Here is a 13505-nt window from a genome sequence, read left to right as displayed (position 1 = left end):
ATGAGAAGTTTAATTGAGCTCTGACTGAAGCAAAGTATAGGGAAGGCCTTAACCTTAAATCACAACACATGTAAGTATTCCTTTGAAAAGTAGGCAAAAGCGCAGAGAACGTAGAAAACAAAAGTCCCTCCACCCCCCACCCTCCACCCCAGGCCCCTTCCCGTTCTCACGCTGCAAAAGGAACCACTGTGAAGTTGTATCTATCCTTCCAGACCTTTCTTGATGGACCAATACATGGACACATGTATGCAGGGACATGCACAGATTAATGGCTTACATATCATTCAGTAATTTAAATTATTGATGATCTTGGACATTCTTCTATATAACAGCATAGAAATTGGCCTCATTCTGCTTGGAGCCATGATTTAAAAAAAAACACATTAAGAATGCTTGCCGATTTTCTGTTATAAAATTAATAATGCATATAGTAATAAAAATTAAAACCATACAGGAGGGCTAAATGGAGACTAAGGCCCCCCACCCCCCATTCCCCTCCAGAGGTGACCGCTTTAACGAGAACGACTGGAAACAAAGCATCAAATCGCTCGCTTTCTTGTTCCCACCACTCACATCTTTAAAACATTAGTTTGAGTTCTTTTCACCACCTCTGTGGATCCGTGCCCTCTAGGCAATTCTGGCCAGTTTGTACCAAGAATACCTCTGAGTATATCCTCTTGGCACCACATCTACCGGAATCTATGTGCACTTTATTAGAGTGCTCTCTCTAAGATTGGAGTCGCCACGGTGCAACCTCTCAAGAGCCCCGTCTGGGACAAGCTCAGCTTGCACCGTGGCGACTCTGCTCCCTGCTCCCCGCCGCTGCTGGGGCCAGACCCCCGCCCCAGAAGCCCAGCAGCAGTGGCAGCACAGCCCCGGAGCCCAGCGATTCTCGCTGCCTCCTCTGCTACCACCCCAAGCCCACATGCACCCTCCCCACCCTCACCCCCCTTTTCTTTTTGCAGGTCTCCCAACTGGTCTGCCTTGGCTCTCACCCTAGTGGCTGGTCTGTCCGAGTAAGCAGCAGAGTTTCCCCAAAGGCCTTTGTGCTGGTTGTGCCCCCCCTGCCCCTCATCCCACCACTGGCCCTCTCCTCTCCTCCTCCAGGCCTTTGATCCTCTGTCACCTGATGGGTGGGGCCCTCTTCTGACCGCCCAGTTGAGACACGCAAATCCCCATCGCGCTCCTCACCTCACTTTTTCTGTCTACCCATACCATGTGTTTATTCCTCTTGTCTCCCTGTCTTCTCCTACCGGAAGCTAGGCTACTCCAGGGTAGGGATTTTTGTCTGCTTTGCTCATGCACCATCATCAGCATCCCGCACAGAGCCTGGGACACAGAGGGGCCTCAGGTATGTCGAGTGGATTAATGAGTCCGTTATCAAATCTGCTCATTAACTTGCTATCTAGATCTTCAGATTCATTGCTGGCTATTAGGTGTGGGGCGGACAAGTGTTTGATCCCTTATTTCTCAGTTGATCTTGTAGTTGTTATTTTATTTTAAACAGCTCACTGTTTTAGTTTAGAGGAAGAAAGTCCTCTAAAAGACAAGGTTGATTCAGCAAGGACTTTATGTTTTAATAGAGCTTTATAACAGGTACCTGTTACGGGTTGAATTGTATCCCCCAAAAAGATATGTTGGAAGTCTTAACCATCAGTACCTCTGAATGGGACACTATTGGGGAAGGGGGTTTTTGTGATGTTAACTAATTAAGGTGAGGTCATATTGGGTTGGGGTGGGCCCTTAATCAAGTATGACTGATGTCCTTCTAAGAAGGGAATTTGGACTCAGACACAGGGGAGAAGGCCATGTGGGTATGGAAGCAGCCATAAGCCAAGGGCCACCTGGGGCCACCAGAAGCTGGAGGAGGGCAAGGAAAGATCCTCTTCTAGAGCCTGCAGAGGGAGCATGGCCCCACTGTCACCTCGAGGTCAGACTTCAAGTCTCCAGAACTGGGAGCGAATGCATTTCTGTTGTTATCGCTCCCCAATTTGTGGTGCTTTGTTACGGCGGCCCTGGGAAACTGAGCCAGCACCTAATAAATATTAGTTCAGTTTCCAAATGACAGGCATCTCACACGTACGCCCTGGTGTGCTTGCACCCACAAATGCCACTCTGCAAGGAGGAACAAACATCTGGTGAGAATGAGCCTATCAACTAAAGATTTCCAAGGAAGGGGAGTGAAGGAAGGGGCCTTATTTCCCTTTCTCCTGATCGAATCAGGAGAGGGGCTCATGACCAAGGACCCTACAAAACATGCTGGTTTGTCCCGGCTGTCCGCTGAGAAGTTCACAACCACCCTGTGTGCCTTCAAGACACTCAACTCTTGGAGGACAGACGCTCTTCTGGCTTGAGACCGAGAAGACAAGTGGGAGTCCTTTGAGGCTGCCAAGCAACAAGCCATTACAACAAGCCAGGTGAGACGCCATCTAAGTTGGCTGAGCGGCAGGATTGGGAGCTGCCAGTGGGGCTCAAGAAATAATCATCATTTCCATTATGAAGACCGGCTGCTGGTAGACTTATTGGAACCGGAGCAGCCTTTTGAATGGGGTGGAGAGGAGGCGAGCGAAGGGAGTAGGCGCTGCACGTGGAGCCCACGCCCGCATCTGTCACAGATTACCAGCGTGTGACAATGGCCAGTGTCTTCTCTACCCTTGTTAACCTCCCCCCCGCCCGTCTCTGCTTACAGTGTTCTCTCCCAGAACACCCTCTTTCCCTCATTTACTCAAGTCCTGCCCATTCTCAGAGCTTCAACAACTACCATGAGCCTTTCCCTGCCAATACCAGCCCAGACTCCTGTCCTTATTCTCCAGGGTTTCATTACGGTCTAGACGGAGCACCTTTGCCACTGAATGTGGTCCGCAGACCAGGAGTGTTCCATCAACTGGGTCTGTATCTCAGAGTGTGTTCTCAGGGTGTGTTTCACCGGCCCCCCAGAAGATGCTGGTGCACACCGAGGCTTGAGAACCACTTGTCTGTATCATTCGGCTCAGCATCTGATTATGCTCTTCCATTTCCTGGGCATTTGTCACCGCCCCCCCCCCCCCGAACTGGGGACCCTGAGGACAGGAACCACATTTGTATGTGTCTCTCTGGCACTTGGCCCAGGTGTAAGCCCAGGTGCCTGATGGCCAGGGTGTCTGATCAGCGTCTCTGCCCGCATCTGTTCTATTCGAGCAGTGGAGGCGGGGAGAGGAGGAAAGGACAGATGCCCGGAGACTTCCCTTGGCTCTCCTGACTCTCTCGAGGACTTGAGTTTCTCGGGGAGGGTGGGTGGTATGTTTCCTCTCTCAAACTGGAGATCACATCGGTACCATGGAATTTGGCATGATGGATAATATTGAGTTATCACGCCAGGGCCTGCCTTGATCCAGGATTCTGTCTGCAATAGTTTTATGTGGGATTTCCTCCCTGGAAAAAGTCATCGCTGTTGAGCAAATCAAGCAATGCTGGCTCACTGTTCCTTTTTTCTGGGTCAATATGTCCTTCGTCTGGGCGAGTAGCGGTGGCTAGCTCTGCTGGCTTCCAGTATCCGTGAGAAGGGTTTTCAGACATGACTAATGTATAGCCTCCTCAGGCTCCCCGCTCATGGACCCTCCTAAAACACTGCCCTGCTCCAGCCTCATCACTTACACCACAGCCAGCAGTCCCGGGCTGGGGAGCAGCCTGCCCTCGCCTCAAGTGCTCTTCCTCCTTGGTCTGCTAGCGCTCACATTTCTAGACATAATTCCTTTTGAATTGCTTAATGGGCATATAATTTTAATCAGAGTCATATGACACTTGTGCTGGAGGGAACTTGAGAAATCATCTCCTTGATTTTTATGTATCATTTGCTTATTTAAAAGACTTTATTTTGTAGAGTTCTAGGTTTACGACGAAATTCAGAGGAAGGTACAGAGATGAACATAGACCTTCCACCCCCCACGTATGCATAGCTTCCCTCATGACTGACATCACTCCCCAGATGGTGCTTTTTATTTTTATTTTTTTTTACCCAAGGATGAACCCAATGGACACGTCCTTGTCACCCAAAGCTCATAGCTTACCTTAGGGTTCACTCTTCGTAGTGCACATTCTGGGCGTTTGGACAAATGCCTGAGGACGTATGTCCTAAAAATCCTCTGTCCTAAAAATCCTCTGCACGCTGCCTTTTCCTTCCCCTGCCCCCTCCCCAGGACCCCTTTATTTTACAGGTAGACAAACACATGCAAACGTTGTGCAGATGGTTAACAACAGAACGTGAGCCCTTCTGAGCCCTCAGTTTAAGAATAACAGTGGCTTCTAGTTAGTGAAGCACCTCGGTTTATACTAGTTTTCTCTCATCTTGACGCCAAATCTAGAGCTGCATCCAGACCCCATTCTTTGCCCGGGACCATCCTCCAGAATGGGAGCCCCGCAGCCCCAGCCCTGTGCTGAACTGTGCGAGGGTCCGGGAACCTGATGCGGAGAAGTGTTAGGTGCCCAGCACCCAGATCACACCCCTGGGTAGAGAGGGCACCCCAAGGCACAGGCAGTTTGTGGGGCTGTAGGAAAGGAAGCTGGTATAAAGAACTTTGGGAGGGTAGAGGACAAGGGGGAACGTAGACCCAGTGGTGTTTCCACCTGTGTAAATGTGGGTGATAATTTTACCTGTGAGCATGGGAAGGGGATCGGTAAATTCACATGAAACTAGAGGTACAAGAGGAGGAAGTCTACTGGGATGAGGGTCAAGGACTAGTTAGAGAAACTTCCAGTAAGACAAATGCCAGTCATCTTCCGTGTGTTCTCACGTAGGTCTCATGATATCCCTTCCACATTGACAGAATCTCTATTTTACCAAAAGGGAAGAGTCCTGACTTAATTTAGTTTTCAATTAGCCTTTAATTAGGCTGGAGACAAAGTCCGTAGAAAGTTCTAGATTCTTCTTTTCCTTGTCCCTAAGCTGCCTCTGGGGTGACCAGCTTGTCCTGGTTTGCCCAGGACTTCCTTGGTTTTGAGACTGGAAGTCTAGCATCCTTGGAGGCTCCTCAGTCTGGGGCAACACTAGCTCCTCCCTCTTTTTGCCCCCCTAGGAGACTGGCCATCTTGACGGGAGTCCCCCTGGTTCCCACAGGGCCTGGGTCAGGCCTGCTTTGCTCAGCTGACTGGCGCCGGAGCCAGGGCAGGCGGCCCAGAGTCCCCAGCCCCAGGCTGCATGCCGCCCCCATCCCACTGCATTTTGCTGTGGCGTGCTGGTCCCCCACAGGAGAGTGCTGTCTGCCTGTTCTACTTTAGCCCAGACTAAGAGGTTGACAAACAGGAAGAGAAGCGACTCAGTCATTGGGCAAACCAACCCCTTCTGTTTCCACCTTGGGACAAATTTAGTTGCAAGGGTCAAAACTTACTCAGATTCAGCTCAAGGCAAAACTTTAAGAATACAAGTTTCACAAACAGAGGTTGCTGGAGGGGAGGAGGGTGGGGGGATGGGGTCACTGGATGATGGGCATGAAGGAGGGCACGTGATGGAATGAGCACTGAGTGTTGTAGGCAATGGATGAATCACTGAACTCTACCTCTGAAACTAATAATACACTATATGTTAATTAAACGGAATTTAAATAAAAATAAATAAATTAATTTTATTTTTTTTTTTTTTATTTTTTTTTTTTAAAGATTTTATTTATTTATTTGACAGAGAGAGACAGTGAGAGAGGGAACACAAGCAGGAGGAGTGGGAGAGGGAGAAGCAGGCTTCCCGCGGAGCAGGGAGCCCGACGCGGGGCTCGATCCCAGGACCTGGAATCATGACCTGAGCCGAAGGCAGACGCTTAACGACTGAGCCACCCAGGCGCCCCAAATTAATTAATTTTAAAAAAAGGATACAAGCAGGGTGCCTGGGTGGCTCGGTTGTTAAGCATCTGCTTTCGGCTCAGGTCGTGATCCCAGGGTCCTGGGATCGAGCCCCACATCGGGCTCCCTGCTCTGCGGGAAGCCTGCTTCTCCCTCTCCCACTCCCCCTGCTTGTGTTCCCTCTCTTGCTGTGTCTGTCAAAATAAATAAATAAAATCTTAAAAAAAAAAAAAAGGATACAAGTTTCATGGGGTCCTCGAACAAGCTGCCTGAGTGGGCTTGGGGAGGGGGAAGGTGAGGGAGTGGGCTGCCCGCCTGCCAATCTTCCCAGCCCAGCATCCCTGGTGTCTTGAGGGGCCCAGTAAATAGCACTGAGGTTTGAACCAGACAGGCACATTTAGAGGGGATGTTGGGCTTCTTTGGAAGAAGGACTAGTTTGGAGAATTTAGCTTAGAGAGAGCACGAATGCTTTTCCAACAACAGAGCCTTAGAACTAGGATGCCTCACCTGCCCGCGTGGCCTGGCCCTGGTGTGCTGTGGTCTCAGGTGAGACGCATGGTGGGGAGGGGACCAGAGAAGCAGAAGCTGCAAGTGGGCTCCTCCCGGGAGAGTGAGGGAGGAGAAGAGGGGGGGCAGCTATGCAGCTGGGTTCTTCACCCCACTGCTCAGGGAAGCGGCTGCGAGGTGCTGGGGGTGGGGGGGCACTGCGTGAGGTCAGGAGGTGGAAGGGTAGAAGGAGGGCCCCGCTAGTAGGCCCCCCCACCCCCATGGGAGGAGGTTTCAGGAGCCAGGGAGCAAGCCGCTCCTCTCCTCTCCCTCCTGACAGTGCGGCTGCAGCTGCCTTGGGTCATGGCCAGGATCCACCCCACGGGCAGGACGGGCTAGGCCTTGTGCTCCTCGGGGGTAGAGACCCCTTCCCTTTTCAAGAAAGCTCGGGATTGCTACTTCCTGGCTGAAGCCTTTCTCGCTCTCCTCAGAGCTACTCCCCCTTCTCTGAGTTCTTCTGCCAGTCCGTTTAGAGCCACTACTGACGGCCTTTGGGTTTTTAAAGCACTTCCAGAGTTAGTGATTACATGCAAATCCCGTCTTCTTAGGGCCCCTTTAAGAATCTCCTTTATGTAAACCAATGCTTGCACTTAAACTGTGTTCTTCCTTTTCAGTGCTCTTGCTAATGACCTGGGGGTCTGAGGTCCTCAATGGGAAGAAGCTGGCATCTTAAAGCCCTTCTGGCCCGGCAGGGGTCGCAGCCCCCGCCCCCCCCTCCCCAAACCCAGGGACTTCTGTGGCCAGGGCTCTTTATCACCCAGGCCAAGACCTTGGCCCTTACCGCTAACCAACCCATGACGCTCAGCTGGGTTAACAAGATGGACCACCCATTTTTATAGTGAGAAACATTGCCCTCCTGAGACAGTTACGTGGGCCAGGCAGCAGAGTGGGGGCCCAGTCCATGACAGCATCCTCTGGAAGCGAGACAAGCTCCGGAACTGGGCCCCAGGGAGACATTCTTACCACCCTCCTCAGAGATGGCTTCGGGGCCTGGCCAGGAAGGGGCCCAGCAACAACAGGCCCGCATCTCAGGCGTCAGATGGCGCGTGCAGGAAGCCAGGGCTGTGCTGAGGGCACTCTGCGGAGCCAGACCGCGGGCGGTGACCACCCAGAACGGAGTTAATAGTGACCCTGGGGGCGCCGGGACGGCGGCGGTGGTCACCTGGGCGGCCCTGGCAAACCCTCAGGGTGAGCAGTGGGACCCCTGGGCTCACAAGCAGTGCCCCACAGGTGGGCGGACTCGCGAGAAAGTGGGGGCGGGCGGGGGGAGCGCTGTTTCCTGGGCGGTTCCCTCTCCCACTAATGACCTGTCGGCTGCGGTGGGTACCTCGCCTTGTCCCCATGTTTCTTCCTTGCTCAGGGGAAAGCAGATGATTTGGCTCTGGTCCTTCATCTCATTTTTATAAAACAAATGCTAAGGCAGCAAGCTTGGAGGGCCTCTGCTAGGGAGCTCTCCCTTGTTTCTGGAAGGGGACAAGATCCTGGAGATAGCACATCACCCTCGGGGCAGTGGGGGCCGTGTGCTTGGTTAAATGTCTTTAGCATACTTGGATGCGGTTGTCGTCCGTGCAGTGACTTACAGGCTATGGAGGACGGCTGTGGTGTGTGGCCACCCCTGTGACGAGCAGGCAGAGAGCCAGCCGGGACCACGGTTAGGACCTTGGGGTGCTCCTCGGCGAAGAGGAAAAAGGCAGGGTCTCGGGGTTGGCAGGGGTCTCAAATGACATGCTGTCCAAAGTCCCCATCTCAGAGCCTGACCATCTGGCTAGCAGGCACATTGCCCCCATAGTCACTGAAGCCAGGCTGGATGGTCAAGTCCATTTCCCTGGCCCAAGTTCAAGGTGGATGTGGGGTGGGGGTGGCACTGAGGCAGGAAGGCCGAGATTGCAGGCTCCTATGGACTCTCTTCCAGGACTTCCTTCTTCTAGAAGGATAACCAGACTTGTTAAACATCCCATAAAATGCCTGCAAATTAGCATAGCCAGACGCTAGACAAGCTTGATGGGTGAGAGCCAGGTGGTTTTGGCCAAAGAGCCTTTAGAACTCACCCAGATCTGCATGCAAGGCCCCTTCAAGCTGACAGACCAAAATGGGTCTGCCCAGATGCAGCCTTGATGCGGTGTGCTATTCAGAAAACTCTGCAGAAAGGGTAGGACAGAGTTTGGTTGGGACTCGAGGCAGCTCTCAGAAGGCTGGACTCATCTGGGAGGCCAGAGGGGAGAGGTGATGTTCGTGGGCAGGGCTGTGGTCAGAGCTTCCCAGTGTCACCACTGTACAACACAGGAGGGCTTTGCTCTCACCTCTTCTTCTCCCCTCAGGAGAGCACTGGCCGGGACAATGCCCCACAGGGTTCTGGTGTAGCCAGACTCGGGCCAGGCAGTGTAGACACATCCAAGAACAGAAGTGGGGAGCAGTAGAGACTCCCTAACGGGAAGTCCATGTATTGGAGGCTTTACCAACAGTTCTAAAGTCTTCCGTAACCTTAATGAGGTTCAAGTCTCCATTTTGCAAAAGGAGGTGATGAGGTTAAAAAAAGGGGAAATAACTGGTCCAGTTCACACAGGTAGTAACTGGCTAAGCCAGAGATCTCCTAGAGGTCCAAATTATGCCAAGCTGCCTCCCATCACGCTTAATCCCAGTTATTAGTTACCTCCCTCCTATTGGACTTGACCTCTGGATGTCGATGCCAAATCACTAAGCAGTATGTGTGAGCAAGTCTCTTCCAAAAAACCTAGAAAGTACTCAGGGCCTGGGACTCCCCAGGGACTTTCTTCAGTGTTACCAAACTGTCCATATAACTGGGAGTCCAGAGTCTAGCTTGGACCTTTGTGGTTTTCCCAGAGCGCCCCTCTTTGGGTCCAGATGCCACACTTTCACCACCGGCCTCCTGACTCTCTCACTCTGGGAGACAGGGTCAAAGTCTACCTCCAACCGGTTACTCTCTGCAGCTGCCAGGAAGAATTTGGAAACAAACAAGGTGGGATGTACTCTGGGGAAGCCTTGCGTCCATCAGCATCTGCCTTCAGTCCATCCTGGCCCCTTCTTACACTCGAGGAGGCCTGCACAGGGCTGGAGTCAACTGCTCGGAAGTCAGGAGAAGATCCTGATTGAGAAACTGCACAGAAGGAATGGATTAGTCTTTTGGTAGGCTCAGGTGACACTGAGATCCCCTGGGAGGTTGGATCCCCCAGTTGAGGGGTCTTGCTCTGACACATGAGATGTCCTTACAGAATCTTGGGATTTTATATCCAGTAGGATTGGGTTTCTGGTTCTGCCCCTTCAGCTTTTAGCTGAGTGTACTTGCCCTTTACAATGATGTTCCACTGGGGGTTGCTGTCAAATTCTGGTGATGCTGACTCTCAACACTTGACCAGGAGTAATTCTGCCACAGCATCCACAAAGCTCATCAGCTCCTCCTCAAAGAATACCTATTCCAATGGCTGACTCATGGTGTCGTTTCCCGATCATGGAACTTGGCGAAGGACTCCTCGTAGGGAGGGAAGCATTTGGTATATTCATGGAGAACTTTCTTCTTCTGCCTTCTTGTCTCCAGAATACTCTTACCTTTGGCTACTCTTGTCTGGATCTCTGGTGTCGGTTGGCTTCTCCGGGGCCCTGCTGAATGAAGGTGTCAAGCCTAGGGCAACCGGGTGGAAATGCTCAAGGAAAGTTCTGCCTAACTCCTCTAGCTGCTTATTGACCTCTGATCTGGGACTCCAACACCACTGAGCCATCTCCTGATGACAGAACATCTTTCTTCCTTGGCCGGTCCTCATGCCTGCCCACTCGTGTTAGTGTTTCTTTAACTGCGTAGCAGCAGAATAGCATTAGTCTAGGATAAGATTGGAATCAAGAGCAGGTTCTTTGGATTATGGAATCACAGAACAAAAGAGGACTCAAGGTAACTCTGCTTCATGGACAAGCGACCTGAGGACCAGATAGGGTTAGAGACTTCAAGTTCTCAACTTACGAATGACAAAGATGACAGAGTTGGGGTTTGAGCCCAGCACAGACAGCCTACTGCAGAGATTTATTCTACTGGTCTTTTCCATTGGTTTGTGGGCTATATTCTTGATGGATCATGATCTAGTCATGTGATAATTTGTTTTTAGCAACATCACTTAATCTTCTAAAGGAGAGGGTCACTCAATATTATTCCAATTTATACTTTCAATACGAACAAGTATCTGATGAGGAAATAAGATAAAACAATAGCTCCAAAAGAAAAAGAAAATCAACCATGGAATCTAAAGGATTCTAACATGTTGAGTTCCTTCTACAGACTCTCAGTGTTCCCTTCCCTAATCAGGTGAGATTCCCTTTAGATTGGTGGTGGGGGGCGCAGTAGGGCTAAGCTCAGGGACACAACTAACCTTCTTTCAGAGAATGGCCATCTTACCTCTAGTCAGTCAGGGTCTCTTGTGATTGTGGGCCATCCCTTCATAGCAAGGGCTTCCTTCTCATAGACAACTTCATTTTCATTTACAACATAGTCACCTTCAAAGTAAATAACCCAAGATTTTAGAGTATGTTGAGAACATGAGACTGAGCAGGAATGCCATCGAAACTGTTTTAAGAACTGGCAAGAGCAGGTGCCCCTTGCCTTAGCCTCACAGAGGTACCACAGCAGTGATATTAAACTGGAAGAATGCTTGGTTTCTGCTAGACTCTCTTGGTTTGCAGGTGTGGTCCTTCAGTGTGGCCTTGCTCATGCCAATGGAAGGGTCAGTGGCCACCGTGGTGGAGATGGCCACACTCCTATTGGGGAGCACACTAGAATACCATCATGGTTCCCACAGCCATTCCGGCTCCCCAAACATACTCTGACCAAGGCCTGTCCCCCACTTTATCTGGGACTTTGTGGACTGGATCTGGACTGAGACTCTGTGCTGCTCTATGATGGGCTTGGCTCCCTACCTGAGGTCTTGTCACAGGTGACCTCGGGCATACTGATTTAGGTTGTATCCTAAGGCCCTCAAGTAGGTGGTGACAAATATGGCACTTGACTCATTTTCACATACATCTTAGGAGTTGAATGCCAAGGCTGAATGCGACCAGAGGGAAAGATCATGGCCCTACCTTCAAGGAAATCTGTATGGAAGGGAAAATAAGGACAGACAATTAAGGACAAATAACCAACCAAGGTTGAATATGGTTGTGACTGTGATTACGAGAGTTGAAAGGAAAAGGAGCTGGGGGTGAGAGAAGGAAGAGAAACATTTTGTAGAAGTGGCAGAATTTGAAATGGGCTCTGAAGCCTGGAAGAGTTCACCCAGGAAGTGATGGGGGTAAGTTTCACGAAGAAGGTATGGAAGTGATATGAAGTGAGTTTGAGCTGTGACAGTCTAGTTCATCTCCCCCAGTGGGGTAGAGAGATCAGTGGGTCTGGAACTGGATGCCACCAAGGCAGACGCTCAAGGCCTTCCTCATTCGGGATGCAAGCAGATGCGGCAGCTTTGAAGGAGGGCCGGCAGTGGGCCTGAAGACAGAGTTGGAAGATGGAACGAGGCAGCACGGAGATCACAGGTCTAACAGGACGCAAGGGTGTCGGGGGCCCAGGAGGCCTCCTGAAACTCCAAGCAGGAGTCCACATGAGTGGGGAGCCAGAGGTATATCTACTTGCCGATGAGGTCTGAAGAGGGATCGACACACTTCATGGAGAAGCCTTCTCTGATCTCCGGTGTGTACACTTTCTTCAGAGTCACCTCACATTGGGCCTGCATCCTCTGGAGGAAAAGATCCTGGGACCCTTCCCACAGAGGGGTTCAGCTTCCTCACCAGAAGGTGAAGCCCAGCAGTCCTCATAGTAAGAGACAGATTGGGCAACTTACACTCATCGGGCCCAGGACCTCTGAGAGTTGCCTGCTTGCCTGAGGGGGCCTAGGATCTGGAAGCCACTTCTAGTTCTAGGGGTTAGAATGGCATGCCATGCACCAAAACACAGGCCATTTCTCATGAACCCTGTCCTAGGCTTGTCTTAGAGACACAGGACATTCCCTCCACAAGAGCACCCAGATAGAGATGGCTCAAGCCTGTACCTTGCTGCTCGGAGGCAAGCTTCCGATTCTGGCCCTGCCTTGTGTCTGACATGCCAACACATCTCTTTTTGACTGATGGCCCCAGACCCTGCCACACCTTCTCCTTGCCCTCCTTGGCGCACCAGCTCAATTGCTTTCAGGACTCACTTCATAGCGCCCCTGGGGAAAAGAGTTGTACTGTCAACAGCTGATGGGTGGACTTATTTCTCAGAAGGACTTCACCAGGGGGTCCTGGCCCAGGGCTCAGGCCCTGGAGTCCCATGTAGAGCTCCCGATAGCAGAACAAGCCAGTCACTGGGATGGCCATGCACAGATTCTCAGGTGGCAGGTGCCAGGTAGTTCTGTGGAATGTGCAGAATGGGTACATTGGACTCCAGTTGGGGTTAGATTCTCCTTGTTCATTATCTATCCCTGGCCCCCAAGGCGGAAGTGCTAAGCATTCATTTGTCATCATGATCTTTGGTCTTTTTTCTTCTCCCATGAATGCTAGTGAGAAGGCCCTTAAGTGATAGGGTTTGGTCTTAAGCAAAAGGATTTGTCTTGTGGGGAATCTGTAGGAGAGCTGGAGGTGGTGAGGTGGCAGGGCCTCTCAAGTCACAGCTGGGAGAGGGCCACACCCAGCCCTGGCCTCCAAAATGCCAGCATGGGGCTGGGGGACGGGGGATCTGGCCCCAGCTGCACCCCACGCCAGCTGTTGAAGCCCCTCTTCGTCCAGCGCCACCACAACTTCTGCTCGTCTTGCAGAACTATGGGGTCAGGGGAGAAAGAGTCAATTTCCAGTGAGCATCTTTGTGCTCAACATACTTTTGCTTTTTCCTAAAGCCCCTCAGGGTAGCTGGTAGTAGAGAAATGGGGCTTGGGAGAGGCTAGGTCCCTATGTTCCCTGCACTCAGAGCTCTCAAAAGCCACCTACAGAGCCTTTTCCAGAACCGTCCCCTCCCTTGCTCTGCGAGGGTCAGTGGAAGCTCACCCAGGTTCCTCTCGGCTCATTCCTGGAGTGGGGCGCCGCGGGAACACCCTGGCCTGAGTGTCCTTGGAGCTGTGGCCCAGCTTGGCTGCACTGCTCCCGGGCACCACCTTCCTCCCGGCGGGGGGCTCGCACCCCATCTGCCG

The sequence above is a fragment of the Halichoerus grypus genome, chromosome 10 (genome assembly GCF_964656455.1).
Source record: "Halichoerus grypus chromosome 10, mHalGry1.hap1.1, whole genome shotgun sequence".
Lineage (NCBI taxonomy): Eukaryota > Metazoa > Chordata > Mammalia > Carnivora > Phocidae > Halichoerus > Halichoerus grypus.
The sequence above is the reverse complement of the archived record's forward strand: the minus strand, read 5'-3'. Positions refer to the sequence as shown.